Consider the following 17,678-nt stretch of genomic DNA (forward strand, 5'->3'; position numbering starts at 1 on the left):
AATATTATACAAGAAAATGGCCTGTCAGATATGTAATTTAAGCAAATAAATGTGCACATATATTTGTGCATGCAATTGTGTCCACAGAGTTCTGAAATTCTGTCAGGGTACCATCTTGTTACTCATCTGACTCTGGCAAATATATAGATCATTTCCGTTCTATTTTTCTGGATATTTTAAGGGTTAAAATAGCCATTGTTAGGCTAATAATAAAATGTCTGCTTAATTCTGAAACTAACAACTTAACTGTTTTCATTGTCCTTATTTAAGTATGGATTTCAATACCATTGATCAAATAAAAAGGAATCATTAAAACTACTTCAGAGCAACACTGATCTATCAAGGATAGCTTATCCGATTTCGGTCAGATATTTTCCAACAGATATCAATTTATTTGTCTCCTAGCTAGCTACATCTGCCACTGCTAATCCCCCCACTGGGAGTCCTGAAAGCATCTATTTTAGTTCCAGTATCTGCATGTTTCCACTGAGTCACACTAGAAGTGAATTAAAAGCAACCTAATGGCCTCAGCCCCTCCTTATGGTCCTGATTAGCAGGATGGATGCAATGGGGGAAGCAGCCTGCACAACCCATGCCTCCTTACTCCTCTCCACATATACTAGGAAGTTTAGTGTGACTCCCTAAGGCACAATCTCTCCCTGCAATCCCCTTGGCCAAGGGTAGTTTCACCTCACTCTACTCAGGACAGGCCTTAAAGGGTTAGGGGGGAAATTTTCAAATTTTCAAAATGACTTTAGGATCCTAAATACTATTCTAAAAAATGACTTGGGCATTTAGGCCCCTAAATCACTTAGACCATTTTGAAATTTTCACCCTCAGTCTAGCCTGCAAAGCTCATATCTCTGCTGCTCTGTAACTTTAAATACCACATTGATTTTGAAGTTCTTCTGTTTACTTTTATATACTTCATACTCTTGCTTCTTCTCATCTAACCAATTTTTCTGGGCGTCAGAGTTGGATTAAGGTGAAAAGGGTTAAATCCACCAAGACATCAGCTCCCTCCTCAGACAAATTTTGGCCCACAGCCCAGCCCTTTCCCCAGTATGATCTCCCACCTAACTACCCAGATGGACTCCTGTCTTTCTCCCACTCTTCCTTCCAAGTGACACAGCTGGCTGCACCCACCTCAGCAGGAAGACAGCTGGCAAGAAGTCAATCAACCATGCTCTGGTCTGCCTCCAGGCATCCCACAGATCTTGTCTGATGTTACTTGAATCCTCGTTCCAGTTCACTCTAATATTCCAATCAAGCACTGCTGGGGACTCCACTTTCTAGGTTTAAATTCCAACTCCATAGATAGAAGGTCTTCTCTGTTTGAATTCGGCCAGTTTCAAGCAGAGAAGGCCTTGCATTCATCCCCTCCATATATAGCCTTGCCTCCTGTGATGCACATAGGTTGCACTGAATCGGATAGATTTTAGCTGCAAAGTAGCCAGCAATTTCCTCACATCAGGACGGGCGCATATCAGCAACCAAGAGAAGATTGTCTGGATTGACCAGGCTATTTTTCATCCAGAACAAATCTGGTGTTGGAGACTTTGCAGGCATTCCTGAGGTACTGGATACGCTGGGAGAAGTTTGTGCCGCAAACTCTGAGTGGAAGTGTTTTCAGTTTTCTGATGACACTTTATATCTCTGCCTTGTCCATTTCAGAGTGTGAGATCCAGTGTCTTTCCCTGTGACTGGGAGAAATTTACGCATGAGTCAGAGCAATTTGCCTGAGATTTGGTGCAGACAAAACTGACATGATTATAGAATCATAGGCATGTAGAGCTGGAAGAGACCTAAAGAAGTCATCAGGACCCAGCCCTGGACTTATGGTGAGACAGAGGCAGCAGCTCTCTCCAAGAAAAGATACTCATCTACTGTGTGTTACCGCTGTTTGTAAGTTAGGGGTCTGGTTCGATATGCAGCTGCTTTTAGACAATCAAATACTAGGAGTGACCTAGACTGTTTATTTCCATCTGCATCGGTCCCGAAAGCTGCAATCTTTTCTTTTGGATGCAAACCTTCCTACTATTCATTATCTGTCAGCTCACGATTGGAGTACTGCAATGCGATCTGCACCTTAAATCCATTCAGAACTGAAGTTAGTGAAGAATATTGCAGCTCGTTTGTGACGACTGGTATTCCTGGATCAGCCCAAGCTGCCCACTGGTTTCCAGGTGAAGTCTTAGGGCTTGTCTGTCCAGTGTGGAAATGAGCACCTGTGGGGTGTGAATTCTAACACGCGCCAACGTGTTGCACATAAACTGGCTCTGGACCCTCCTGGTGAGCACTGAAGTTAAAGTGTGCGAGGGCAATTCTAGTGCACACTGGCAGGGTCTATGCAGGCCAGTTAGTACACAACACATTGGTGTACATTAGAATTCACATCCTACTGATGCACATTGTTTCACAGTGTTGACAAGCCCCAAGATGTTGGTTTTTCAAACATAAAGCAAAAAAAGGTTTAGGACCATCCTAATGACAAGACTGCATCCCTCCCCATGCCATATTCCATAGCTGAGATTAGCAGAAGTGATCAGGCTGGAACTGCCCTGATATATAAGGGACTGATCCAAAACTCATTGAAGTCAGTGGAAAGATTCTTATTGACTTCAGTAGGCTTTGGATTAGGCCCTAAGAGAGGGAGTTGCTTGCAGGGCATTGACTGCAGGTGAATGCTCCTCAACTCAATTCATACTATCTTCAGGGCATCTAGAAAAAAGACATTCTTTTGCACTGGCATTTGGGGACAGCTAATGTGTCTAGTATGGGTATTGCTTTGGGGAATTAAAAGATGTCATGTAGTCACCGGGCAATGCTCTGGAACTACTCCATATGAAGCCAGTCAGGACTCTCGGGGAGCCTCCTCTCTCTGAGCAGACCGTCTCCAGGGCAAGAAGCTTACACAGCTTCGACCTTCCTGGGGCTGACCTTGGAGCATTCAGCATCCCCTTCTCATACTGTGCACTTCCCACAGCAAGTCCACACAGACAGGCTCCAGTGGGCCCGCACCCCAATTCCGCAGTCAGATGTGACTCTCAGCCAGCCAGTAAAACAGAAGGCTTATTAGATGACAGGAACATGGTCTAAAACAGAGCTTTTAGGTACAGAGAACAGGACCCCTCAGTCAGGTCCATCTTGGGGGGCAGGGAGTTCAGAGCCCCATCTGGCCTCCCTCCATTTCCCCAGCCAGCTCCAAACTGAAACTCTCCAGCCCCTCCTCTCGCCTTTGTCCCTTTCCCGGGCCAGGAGGCCACCTGATCTCTTTGTTCCCCAGCACCTTCAGTTGGCACCTTTACAGAGGAGGGGCCCAGGCCATCAGTTGCCAGGAGACAGGGTGCGGCCATTCGCTATGCAGACACCATCACACTGGTCCTCTAGGGCTCTATAACAATCACATACCCTTATCCCACCACCTAGAGACTTAAGAAATGCCTAGGGGAAACTGAGGCACCCACACAGTATTCAGAGGAAACATTAAGAACAGAAGAGCAGGGAGATTTTGATACATTTTGTTATTTGTTTTGCTTTCTGCTGGTTGTACGTCTTTATGATTGTGGGCAGTGTAAAATTGATGATAACCTTGACTATTCCTTTCCCTGCTTTAGGAACTGAGGTTTGTAAATATGGTAGGTAAATACACTGTTGTTACTCTAAAACCTCAATGGGCTTTTGAAATGAAGTGTGTTTTGTTTTAATTGCCCAAAGTGCAGCTTCTGCTTCTCAGGCAGTCGGGAACGGAGTACACCATTATTTTCAAAACCTTACACTGGCTCGGGTCATAGCTTTAGACTCCAAGGTGTTCAGATACCACAGCAATAAGTCTTGGTCAAAACACCAAAAGAGATTAGATCAGCTAATAAGAGAAACGTAGATAAAGCCCTTTATTGTCATTGTGGCACATGTGATACATAACATGCACTGAGGCGGCTCTAATACCCAGTTAAAACGTGATGTGTTAAACCAAAAATGGTACAAAAATGTTTTTTAAATGTACCCTGTTAGAGGCTAGACTAATGGCAACCTACGTCCCCAAGGAGAATAGCTGAATTCCACTGACTTCTTCACCATGAGTTTGAACTTTTGTGAACAGGAAAGAAGGGAATTTATGTGATTACAGCTTAACTGTCCATTAGTCATGTTTGGCTGAATGTGGAAAAGATGTCTAAATGACTTTTAGTCTAGACCACAACATTTTCTGGGCATTTATTTCTTGAGAAACAATATAGCAGATAGTGACAGAGTAGCTCCAGCAGAAAATTGCTATGGGACAGAATACTTAAAGCAGGCGAGATATTCTGGAGGAAATAAAACAGAAACAGAGGGATTAGTGTTATACAGATGGTCTAAAAGTGTGCTCTGAATGTGTACATGTTGGCTGTATTAACATCTCTGTCAGTGGGCTACAGTACATCGAGGGAGATGTCTACCAGCCTCAGTGAAACATGGCTGTTCTTGAAGCCCCTACTAAATTTCTTTACTCAGCCTCCTTTGGGAGTAAAAGCCCTACAGATCACTTACAAATATAAACTAGAAAAACATTCCTAGATTTCCACTGTGGCTACTACAGCATAGGCTCTAACAAGAAGAAAAGTATTTATTCCCCTCACATTGTAAAATAGCCACGCGCCTGCTGAAAACGGGGAACAGTGCTACACTCCCAAGTGCATCGGCCGTGGAACTCCAGTCGGAATAAATGTGCTTCTTTGGCGTAGTTGATAGTGTTGCTGTTTGAGATGCCCAAACATTACATTAAGTATAAAGAGGAAGCTGCCTCCAAGAAGGATAATTTTGATGTTGTTTTGCATTTTATGGGCTAACCTGTGGCATTTAACCTCAGCTGGGCAGTGCAAACCCGCGAGAGAGCCATAGCCCTCTTCCTCTCCTCTCTCCTTTGGGACAATTTGATCCCACTATGGAAGCCTGTAGTCAGCTGTCCCTGCTCCTTGCACAAAGGGGCAGGAGAAGTCTCCTTCTACCCTTCACCCTTGAATGAGGCCCATCAGGGAATCTGGCCCCAAATATACAGTATATGATTTTATGCCAATCCTAGCGTATTTTAATCGAGGGAATGATTATTTCCATATTTTTAGTATTATACACAGTTATAATTTGAATAATCTGGGAAACAAACTAATAATCAGTTCAACAAATATTCTTCATATAGACCCATATTAGATCATTCATAGCACCTTTCAGAGCATGCCATGATATGAGCCCCATCATATTGCCTTGACATAAAATCAAATTAAATTGATCTTATCACATAGCAATTAGCAAATGGGTGGTAAATATGGACATCAATTTGGATCATTATCATTCACTTCAAGTCACAATTCCATCTCATCTTCCTTATCTCAAAATGACACCAGGAGACAGACCTATTACAAATTGTTTTTGCCACATTCCAGTAAATGTGTGCAGACTGTAAGTGAACCTCATATAAAGAACCTGGCAGGAGAAGCTCATATTTGTTGCAAGCAAAAGTTTATATAAATTGAAGGCAATTATATCCCATAGGAAGTGTAGATGTTTTTGGTGCAAAACAGAGCATGGAAATGCACTTCTGCAGCTCTTAGATAACAATTTTAAATCAATATTTGTAAAAATAAGTACCATTAAACTCAGATGAGCAACTCCCTGATGTCATAATCTTTCCATTTTTTTTTCTGATCATTTATCAGCTATGTTGAGAGTAAAGGTGAGCATGACTAGAATATGAAAGTAGGAGAGGAAATCTGCAATAGGAAAGAAACTAATGTGAAGGTTTTTTTAAAAAAGCCTATTACTTACTCCTAATTTTTCAATAGTTTATGCTCATAAAGTTTGAAGAAAGACAGCACCAAGAATCTGTTTACTTATACACCTGTGTGACACTGAGCCAGAGAGGATTAAGCAACCAGAAGGCAAAGTGACCCAAAATGAAGCTTTAAGAACATATTAGAGAAGTATTGAAATGGTAAACAGGGCCATTCCTTGTAGGTAGATACCAAAGTCACATTAAGTAGACTAAATTATTTGAAATGTAAACCTATATTGTCAAAAAAATTGGAAGTAAATACTAATTGTTTTTGTCTATGTTTACCTATATCTGTTAGAAGCTTAACAATGTGATCTCATTAGCTTGTAGATGATAAACTTCTGTTCTTGTCTGTTACTATATTCTCTAGATTCAGAGATCAGAAGGGAATGTTAACATTTAGATGAAACTTGTGGTGTAATAATATCATTGTCTATATTTCTCTTTGAAGTTTGTAGTAGACTCTCTATGAACTGCTTGAATGGTTAATTACCTTATGCCAATGAACACATGTTACCGATGTATGCTAGGAAAAAAGGAATTTCGTTCAAAGCAGCAATGTGCATTAACTATTCTTCATCCAAGGAATGCCTGCTGTGATCACTTGCTACCAAGAGGCTTATCAGCTGAGCTTCAGGTATAAAAGAACTTTAGAGCCTGATCCTTTTTTATCTCAGCTCTGCTTAAACTTTTCCAGGGGAAGTTCAAGCCACAAGACTGAGGTCTCCAAGCCGACGCTGGAATATCTCTGCACATTTGCATAGAAGAATTTGACACATGGACTGCCTATTGGACTATAACCTAATGAATTGATTCTGGAAGGACTTTTATCAATCAGCATCCTCCCATCTCTACTATGAAACTGCCTAAGAACTTTATTCATATTTGTACATATAATGATCTTTTAACCACAGTAACTCTTTTTGTTCTTTTTTTAAAATAAATCTTAGATTAGTTAATAAGAATTGGCTGTAAGTGTGTATTTGGGTAAGATCTGAAATATCCATTGATTTGGTGGGTAATATGTCCGATCTCTTGGGTTTGGTAGAACTTTACAGATGGGGGAAAAGATTTTAAGTAATCCTCACTAGATTTGACTTGGCTATCTGGGTAGGAGCCAAAAGCTGGATTGCCTAAGGGGAACTGTACTTTTGGCTTCTTGGTAACAAGTAAGGTGTTACAGAAGCTGTTTTGTGATTGGCTTGGTGGATCTAAGTATAAGAATATTTGTTTGTACAGTTAGCACGATGGGTCCTGAAGCTGCTAGCCACCACAGTACCAATAACGAATAATAATAATTAGCTGCTATCCTTTACATTTTGTATCACGTAGGTGCAGGCCTCAGGAGACTAGCACACTGGCAATTTGACCCTCCCTTGGACAAAGGTTGGTCAGCCCAGGTCTGGGAGTTCCTATAACAATGTGCAGCAGCTTGCATTATTTACCATCACTTACCCATAGTTATCAACAGTGGTATCCCCAATACCATGGTAATTTCCTATTTTAAGCAAGCAGGGAGCACTCTGATGTTTACCCACTAATAAAATCTGTCTGTTGCTCCATATAACTATTTGTGGTGTTGCTGTGAAACACAAACACATTATAGATCTCAAAATTAAAAAAAAATATTACCTGATTAAAAAATTAGCATGGTACCTTTCAATAAGAAATACGTGTCGAGCTAGAATATTAGAGTGGGAGCGGGCTCAAACAAATGCGGCTGATATTTATAAACAAATGGCTTATAAGTAAGTATAGAGGATAGCAGTAGAGGTTCAAGTAACAAAATAGTATAAAATAGCATAGTTAAACCTTACTTAATTTTACTGTTGTTGAGAGCAGAAGCGTGATGATACTTTCGGTTGGATTTAATATTAAAGCATTGATCTGAAAGGTATTACTTTCATGAATGAGCAGTACAATTTCACATAAACTTAAGCAGTCCTGATGAATTATTCTTGAGGTCCAATTTAGTAAGATATTATGTGCTGGTGTAAAGTTTCTGAGGTTTATGTCCTGTGCACATATGCTTTTTTAAGAATTTAACCCAAGGAAAAGCCTTTGGGGCTAATGCTCTGGGAATGAGGCCCTTTTTATGTCAAGGGTGATATATGAACTGATAGCTCATGAAAGGTGAAGCTTTGACTAAGTTATCAGACTTTTACCTTTTGAGTTATGGCTGAGTGAGCCTATTTGACCGATTACATTTACTGGTATTGGCTGAACAGTCTGTGAGCTTGTTTATGTTACCAAAGAAAAGTGACAATATGGTCCAATTAAATGCCTTCAGCCCAGCACAACTAAACAAATTAATTTTCCATTCCAAATAGAATTTAACCTAAAGCAAGCCATGATTTATGTGAAACAAACGCTGGCTAGAGCCAACCGGTCTGCAGTCCTTATTTGTGGCCAAATTACTTTTAAAGCCACAAATAATAATTTGAGGTTGAATCAGATGAAAAATATTTACTATCAGAAAGAAACTGCTAGCGTCTATGCATAAGACAGCAAACATATCAAATCCAGTTAGACTCATTATGAAAAGTTCAAAGGGTCACAGAAGTTCATATAGCCAGTAACCACACTTACACATTCAGTGGGGGACAACAGCACAAACCTACCGCTGAAAGTTTGCCTTTTAGTTATGACAGTTATTATACAAGTGAAGGCGTAAAACAAAGATCCTTTAGTAAAGGAAATTTTACCTATTTCATAAGCAAGTGGTGGAAATTAACACCATTTTAAAGCCAAAAAAAAAACCAAACAAACCCCTACGTGAAGTTCACATTTCCTTTCCATCGCTATTTTTCCATTTAAAGAAAGGAGAAAAGTTCTATATTCTGTGCTGCAAGATCTCCCTGACTGCAAAGAAATTACTTTATTTATATTATTAATTATATTACAGTAGTTCCAAAGGACCCAATTAAAGATCAGGTCTCCTTGTGCTAGGAACTGTACACATATAATATTAAATTTTATTTGAATATTAAACAGACAACCCACAATAGTGTTCGCAGCTTCTATTTCTTTCCTCTTTCACATCCGTCCTTAAAGACTCATTATTTCCCCGATATCCACAAGATGTGAGTCAGCAATGATAATTAGTTTTTAAAAATACACTACTTTTAATAGAACAAGACAGGCACATGCCTAAACTAAGATCTATATCATCTTATTAGTACAACTCTAGTCCTTGCTCCCCATTTTCCTCATTCTATTTTCCCCACACAACCACCACTTTTCCCATCACATCTAAAACTATGCCCCAATCTTTCAAAAACTTACTCACATGTTTAACTTTAAGCATGTGAGCAGTCCCACTGAAGTCAAGTTAAGCACATGAGTATGAGCAAGACTGTAAACTCATTGGAACAGAGACCTTATCAGATTCTCAGCTGGTGTAAATCATAATAGCACCATTACTTTAAGGGAATTATACTGAATTACACCACTTGAGGCTCTGGCTCCTGGCCTTTAGGCTTCTCCTAAAAAGCACTCAGCACACTTCTGGGCACTGTAAAAGTAATTAACAACAAAAGCAACACTAAAGATCACATCACAATTTGCATAATATTGCCAGTGCCATCTCCTCTGTAAGAATCCCTCCTCTGTGCCACATTGTTGCATGGGAGATACATGAGCTTCTTTCTATCTGCTGTCATTTAAGTGGCAAAAAATAGAGTCCAGGCCAGGGCCGGCTCCAGCATTTTTGCCGTCCCAAGTGGCGAAGGAAAAAAAAAAGAAAAAAAAACCTGATTGGGCAGCCCCCGAAGTGGAAGGGAGGGAACGAAGGACCCACTGCCGAATTGCCACCGAAGACCCGGACGTGCCGCCCCGATGACGAATGGAGCTGCCCTTTTCTATTGGCCGCCCCATGCACCTGCTTCCTTCGCTGGTGCCTGGAGCCGGTCCTGGTCCCGGCAGTGCAAAGGAAAGGAAGATACGAGGGGAGAGGAGTCCTCAGAGGCCCATTCAGATCATCATCAGCAGCAGCAAACTGTATTTTTATTCTGTGCTGTTCTTTAGTGTTCAAAATTCCAGTCACTCTTTTGGTATATTTCACCTCAAACAACATGCTTCTATCCCAGCACATTTTTCTTTCCTTGGGATTTCTTTTTCCTCATGATTAATTATTATTATTTATTCTGTTTAACAGTGATCCCCCCCTGCCTTTTCCTTTCCCATTCAGCACTTACATATTATGGTGACGGACACCACATGTTAAAAAGATCAGATGGCTTTACACAGTAAGGCAGAAAGTTTATTGCTCAGCAGTAGAGACCTATGCAATTATTTACTTGAGTTTAGCAATCTCAGTGGTTGACGGAAATCAGATGGAGCAGGGGAGCTCCCCACTAATTAGGGCTGCTGCCTGGTCTAGGGCTCTGTTGGGGGTGGGTGGTCTTCTTCAGTTGCTCCTCTAGTGGAGGCCTGGGCTCCCTTCATACTCCCAAGAGGCAGATAGTAGGATGGTCCCTTTGCACACATACCCACTCAGGGATCCTAGATCCAGGAAGGGCAAAGAAAGCAGTTGTGAGTGATGATGGGGTGAGGGTGGGGGTGCTGGGAAGTGGGTGCTGACTGGAATGAAGGTGGGGAGAGAGAATGAGCTCTCCCCACCTTGTATCTTGCTGCTACCCATGACTCTTTCCAGCTCTTCTCCCTAGGGGCTTTTCTGCCAGGCTTGTGAGCCACATCAGTCCCCTCAGGACAAGGAGGAGTCATTTCAGCATCAATTCCCAGCCAACGCACGCGATGTGATGGGGAGTTGTGCTTCAACCAGCCAACCCCTGGGGGAAGGTGGAGTGCCCAGACCATGGAAGGAAGAGGAGGCGGCGTGCTCCCTCTGTATTTAGCAGAGGACAAGTGCTCGCATTGTATTGTAAGACTTGTGATATTTGATGGTTTTCTTAATGCTACAGCTCCTGGAATCATGTGATTACACAAGACTTTCGACTTTCATTGAAATAAAGGCCTCCCCAGGCTTTTCACCCATCCACCCCACATCACCCTCAGGCCCCACTGCCTCTCTCCTTTCCCCCATTGCCCTGAGGTCCCTTCCTCTGCCTTACAGCCCAGGCTTGCCCAGCTCCTTGCCTTTTGATCACGGCACCCTAGGCTGTCACCCAAGTTGTGCCCTCATGGTTGTGGTGAAAACCTTGGCACATGACTTCTAAAGGCTTAAAAACCAGAAGTCAAATAAAAATGTCACCATTTCTAAACCAATCTCATGAATTTTTGGGTCTTGACTCATGAATTTTGAGTTCATGGTCTGATAATACATTGCTATGCTCCCCTTCCTTAACCTCTGAGCAATATATGTTTATTCTATCACCTTCCTAGATCCTATCTCTCAGCAGCAACTTAAACCTCATTAAGTTAAGGATCCTAGGAGAAGGGGGTTCAGCAGATCTATCTTGGTAGGTCATTAGAATTAATTTTCTGTATGACGGGGTAAGTTTTACTAGATAGATGCTGTGGTTGCTCACTGTTTTTAGAAAGAAAATCACAGTGCAGAGTATATGACCTGTGCTAGTGTAAATCAACATTGCTCCATTGACTTCAGCGTAGCCATACTGATTTACAGCAGCTGGAGATCTGGTCCAAAATATAAATTACCTATTTGTGAAATCATAGAATCATAGGACTTGAAGGGACCTCGACAGGTCATCTAGTCCAGCCCCCTGCAGTCCTGGCAGGACTAAGCATTATCTAGACCATTCCTGACAGGTGTTTGTCTAACCTCCTCTTAAAAATCTCCAGTGATGGAGATTCCACAACCTCCCTAGGACATTTATTCCAATGCTCAACCACCCTGACAATTGGGAATTTTTTCCTAATGTCCAACCTAAGCTGGACTTGCTGCAATTTAAGCCCACTGCTTCTTGTCCTATCCTCAGATGTTAAGAACAACAATTCTTCTCCCTCCTTCTTGTAACAACCTTTTATGTACTTGAAAACTGTTATCATGTCCCCTCTCAGTCTTCTCTTTTCCAGACTAAACAAACGAAATTTTTTTCAATCTTGCCTCATAGGTCATGTTTTCTAGACCTTTAATTATTTTTGTTGCTCTTCTCTGGACTCTCTCCAATTTGTCCACATCCTTCATGAAACGTGGAGCCCAGAACTGGATACAATATTCCAGTTGATGACTAGTCAGTGCAGAGTAGAGCAGAAGAATTACTTTTCAAGTCTTGCTTACAACTCTCCTGCTAATACACCCCAGAATTATGTTCAGTTTTTTTGCAACAGTGTTACCCCATTGACTCATATTTAGCTTGTGGTTCACTATGACCCTCAGATTCCTTTCTGCAGTACTCCTTCCTAGGCAGTCATTTCCCATTTTGTATGTGTTCTACTGATTGTTCCTTCCCAGAGTGAAGTACTTTTCATTTGTCCTTATTGAATTTCATCCTATTTACTTCAGACCAATTCTCCAGTTTGTCCAGATCATTTTGAATTTTAATCTTTAAATTCATAAATGTTACAATCATATGCTTGTACTGGATAGCCCTGAATCATAAGCACCCAGATAGATACCACAGTGATGGGCATGGTAAAACAACCTAAAAGAATAGCATCTAGCTGGGATTGGCCTTGACTGTAGTTTTAACATCTGCTTATATATACTGCATCTCACAGGGTTGGTAATTTACATTTTGGACCAGATCCTCTGCTTGTTTAACTCCGTGCAGCTCTGTTGAAATCAAGGGTAGAACGCCGATTTATACTCAGAGAGAAATTGGCCTGGATTATACAGTTCTGACCATTTTTACAACACACTGTTAAAGAGGTTTGAACTGAGACCTTGAGATATGTCACCCAGGACAGTTTCTTTTTACAAAGACAGTATAAGCTACAACATTCTTTAGCGTTTATGACAGCATCTGCAGTCAATTAAGTAACAGATTCTCACAAAGGTATGTGCTTTCAGAAATCCTAGTGCAGTATTTATCAAACTAAATAAGAAAGGAGACATTACCCCTGTCTACAGGGCCCAATCCTGCAAAAGAAGGCAGAAGGAGTGGTATGAGTTTACAAGATGCCATTTCTGCATGGTGGCTTTTGAGACTAGATTCACATTTTAAAAATAAGACAAAAACTAGAAAGAACTCGCTGTGTTTGTTACACTGAGTTGTACCTTCATTAATACTATTTTAATATAAGAGTACTCATTAGCATCTTCCATCTAGGGATCCCAACCTGCTTTAGAAACATTGATAGCCTTTAAGGTAGGTGAATAGTAGTATCTTTATTTTACAGACAGGAAGCTGAGACACAAGCATGTTGTTTAGCAAGGTTACACAGGAAGCCTGTGGGCAAGGTAAGTATAGCCCCTCAGCTACCTGGCCCCTATTCATGTGCCTTAACTACAAAACCATCCTTCCCTCAAAGAGTTTTAAAGAGCTTTCTGTGTGTATAGAAATTCTTGCATAAATGTGTATCATAGATGTGGCATATCATTCTCAAAGAGGTTTAATCAATGTAAAGTGAAGATGTAAATCATTGATTAAAAATGTCAGAAGTGACAAGAATATAAGGTTACTCCTGTATTTTTTTTTCAGAATTCTATATGCAAATTTGCATACACTACAAAATGAACATTTTAAGTGAATGACTTAGACTCTCATGTTGAGATGAATGAGCCAAATTTGCATGCAAATTTTATTAGGAGGATATATGTGCTTATTTTTAGAACAAACAGCAAGTGCAAATCATTAGAATTTGCTAAAGCAATTGAAACTCGCAGCTCACTAAAACACAGTCTCCTCTGCCAATTTGTGCACACAAATACAAGTTGTGCTCTGCAAAAAATACACTGGCAGATTTCATGAAAACATTGGGATGTGTCAAATATATGGATATCAGGTTTTGCGGCATCGTTTGTAGCCTGACTAAATTAAAGTTACTGTACTTTTTAGTGCAACAAGGTTATTACTTATTAGTTTGACACACTCTGATGATCAAGATAGGAAAAGGAAAGGGAATCGCATGGTAGGACAGGAGCATGAATAGTTACTCATTGTGGACTCCATACAGTAAGTGAAGCAGAGTAAAATACTTGAGCAAGCCACAGTAGAGTATTGACAGCAATGGAAGAGTACCAGAATCATATACCAAACAGCTCCTGTTATCCAAATCTCAGTTATCCAAAACTCCCGGGATATAAAAACAAGATCATATGTCCCAATTAATAGTTCAGTTAATTACACTGAAAATTCCTTTGATTCTGAAACCTATATTTTAAATTTATTCAATTGCCCCATGACACTTAAATAATTAGGGTTGTACAGTACTGTATTTAGGACTGATCCAGGGAGGTACTTGGCACTCCTTGAGAAATTGAGCACACCTGGTTTCTGTTGACGTTATTTAAAAATGAAAAGGAGTACTAGTGGCACCTTAGAGACTAACCAATTTATTGGAGCATGAGCTTTCATGAGCTACAGCTCACTTCATCGGATGCATTCAGTGGAAAATACAATGAGGAGATTTATTGTATTTTCCACTGAATGCATCCGATGAAGTGAGCTGTAGCTCACGAAAGCTTATGCTCAAATAAATTGGTTAGTCTCTAAGGTGCCACAAGTCCTCCTTTTCTTTTTGCGAACACAGACTAACACGGCTGCTACTCTGAAACCTGTCATTTAAAAATGAGTGTGCTTTCGGTCCCAAATGATTCAAAACATAGAGTTTTTTAACTAGTTCTACTTAAAATAATGGGACTATCTATCTAATGTATCCAGGTTCTCATAGTACAGGGATGGATACCAGTATGAGCTCACTGTCATCTACCCAAAACTTTGTTGTTGTTTTAATATTTTTGGTTTTTGTTTGTTTGTTTTACTTCCTGTAAGGTTTAAATGAAAAATGTATAAAAATACCTGTTCTGAAAATATTACTAAGAACCACATACTGTCCTCTCTCCATGCAGTGGCCTTGATATCAACAAGAGTTGTCCAAACATCTGGAGGCCACCATGTAGGTGTAAAGGCACGATCTGCCTATAACAAGGCAATTGAATACAAATACCTTTTTCCTGCTTTCTTCTGGAATGTGATATTTATGCAAAGCATTTTATTAGCAAAAATTAACTGAATTAAGCTACGTTGCACCTGCAAAATGTTGAGGGCTTTAAGTCCATATTTTAAATATGTGAACCAAGAGCATTTATTGAAAACAGAATTGCTATTTTTTAAAAACTGGTACTGCACCTTCTCTGTCTATGTAGCATTGTTACAGTACTTGGATGTGAATTCATTTCAACTGGAATCTGATAGTGCCCTCTAGAGGTATTTCATTTTTACAGACTTTTGAAAACAACCATTTCCATGAAGGTTAAATATTCCATATTAGGAATACAATGTGTTTCTATTATGGGAAATATAAAGGAGCTTCATCTTTTTGGCATATGCCTGTAATATGCAGTTAGGTGCTTCTGTTCAGACTAGGGTTATTATAGAGAGCACCGTATCTGTTATAAATTAATACAGAGGGAGACAAGGTAGGTGAGGTGATATCTGTTATTGGATGGACTTCTGTATTACCTCATATACCTTTGTCTCTCTCATATCCTTGGACCAACACAGCTACAATAACTCTGCAAATAAATTAAACATAGACCATCAGAAGTATATCTGATTATCTATCTGTGAGAGAAACAAAAGTATTGACACCTATACCAAAAATAACAGGACATTTCACCATACAAATTATCCCCGGTGCACAGTGAGGGGAGAAAACCTGCACACTCTTATGGTTGGGTGTTATGGAGCAACTCAGGGCACAGGGCAATGAATTCCTGTAAATAAGCACTCCACTACTCCTAAAGCAGGCATACAGAATAAATCTCCCAATGCTTGCTCACCCCTGCTTGGGCTGCAAGAGTTCCTCTAGTCCTAGGAAAAAGAAAAGGAGGACTTGTGGCACCTTAGAGACTAACCAATTTATTAGAGCATAAGCTTTCGTGAGCTACAGCTCACTTCCTCAGATGCATATCGATATGCATCTGAGGAAGTGAGCTGTAGCTCACGAAAGCTTATGCTCTAATAAATTGGTTAGTCTCTAAGGTGCCACAAGTCCTCCTTTTCTTTTTGCGAATACAGACTAACACGGCTGCTACTCTGAAATCTAGTCCTAGGAGTAACTCCTACTTTGTTTCAGCAGAAAGAGATCAGAAGTGACCCACACTTGTTTAGCACACAGGGATAGGGATCACTGGAAAACTCTTTACAGCTCCCCATGCATGGAGTTGGTGGGGTAGAGAGAACTTTGCCCAGTGAACCCCATTACAGCTCCCTGGCTGTCTAACTTACTTTAGAGCTGTCACCTAGGGAACATCTTTGGACTGTATAGCCCCTTCAGCCTCTCTCCAGCTGTCTGTCATCCAGGGAAGAACCCAACCCCTGCTGGTAAATCAAGGGAGGCACTGTGCATGTCTAGGGCTTCCTCTAATGTCAGCCCAAAGTGCCCCACTGCCTTTTATAACAGCCAACCTCAGTGGAGTCAGTGACCCAAACCTGTCTGAGAAGGGGGAGGGATTTGGGTGGCCACAAGTGCTGTGCGAGGAAGTTGGCTCCATGAATGGGGTGAAGCCTCCCCTCTCAGGCTCCATGTAACCAGGTACTGCAATAGAGCCTGAGCAGGTCATTGAACTGTTGAGGGCTTTGCTGGGGCCAAGGTTTTCAGACATGTCTGGAGGAAGTTAGAAGCACAAGTCCCACTGAAAGCCAGTGTACTCGAAATCCCTTGGGCACATTTTCAAATCTCTCCCTTAGCCCTTATGATTTCCTGAGCTGTAAAATGGAGATAATAAAGCTAACAATATTTACTTCCCTTCAGACATGTTGTCTGAATTGAGGAGTTAGTGCATGTAAAGCTCTTTGAAGATATATGTATGCTGTAAGAACTTGCTAGTACCAACAGGTAACAAAGACAGCAACCGCAATTTAAGTGTTTAAGATTTAGAATAGGTGTGATAAGCAGCATCTTCAGAGGCTAAGCACCATCATCTAACGTTAGTTCTAACAGAGGCCTACTCCAGGATATTTTGATTAAAAGTTAGATTAAAACCTTGTATTTTTCTTGCCAAATAGACATCTTCCTGAGACTTGGTCAGTCTCAACAAAATCAGAGCACACATTGCCTAGGTATAAATGAATCCCAGACCTTTGTTTACATCATCTTCGTAGGGATTTTCATGCAAACAAGAAAACTTCAATAATTTGTTTTGACCACTTGCAGACTTAATGTCTCAGGCACTTTGAATGTGTAGGACATCACATGAAAACATAGCTGAAACTGCTTACAGGAGTCACAAATCACCAGCACACCAGAGCTGCCATTTTGGATCTGCAACATGGCTTCTGTTCACTCTGAATTTAGTTTTAAAAGGAATTAAAATATATCATCTCACAGGATCAGTATTATATCAACTTTTGCTGGAGTTTGCCAAACATGTCAAATTCTTCAAGTGCCTCGCTCTTTTGAGGAGCTAATTAAAATTAAAAGCATAACTAAGCAAAAGACACAAATTCAGTGCTGCAGTCTTTACTTTATCTGGCCTTACAATATCAGGATTATGTAAACTGTTCCAACTGTCATGATTCTAGCAGCACTAGTCTTCAAGAGACCTTGGAAGTTAACTTATTTAGCAGTATGACTCAAAGTTAGCAGAATTCCACTTGGCTTTATCTTATCTTTCTTATCTATGTATCTATTCATCTGCATTTCTAACATGCCTGTCAATGCAAAGGGCAATATGATCAAAGTTTCCAATTCTGCTACAAACACAATTTTCCTTAGTTTATCTAAGATCCATTGAATAGTCAAAAGCAAAGTTAAAGTATGATTATCCTTGTTGGACTTG

The sequence above is a fragment of the Lepidochelys olivacea genome (assembly GCF_965140295.1).
Source record: "Lepidochelys olivacea isolate rLepOli2 genome assembly, chromosome: 4".
NCBI lineage: Eukaryota > Metazoa > Chordata > Testudines > Cheloniidae > Lepidochelys > Lepidochelys olivacea.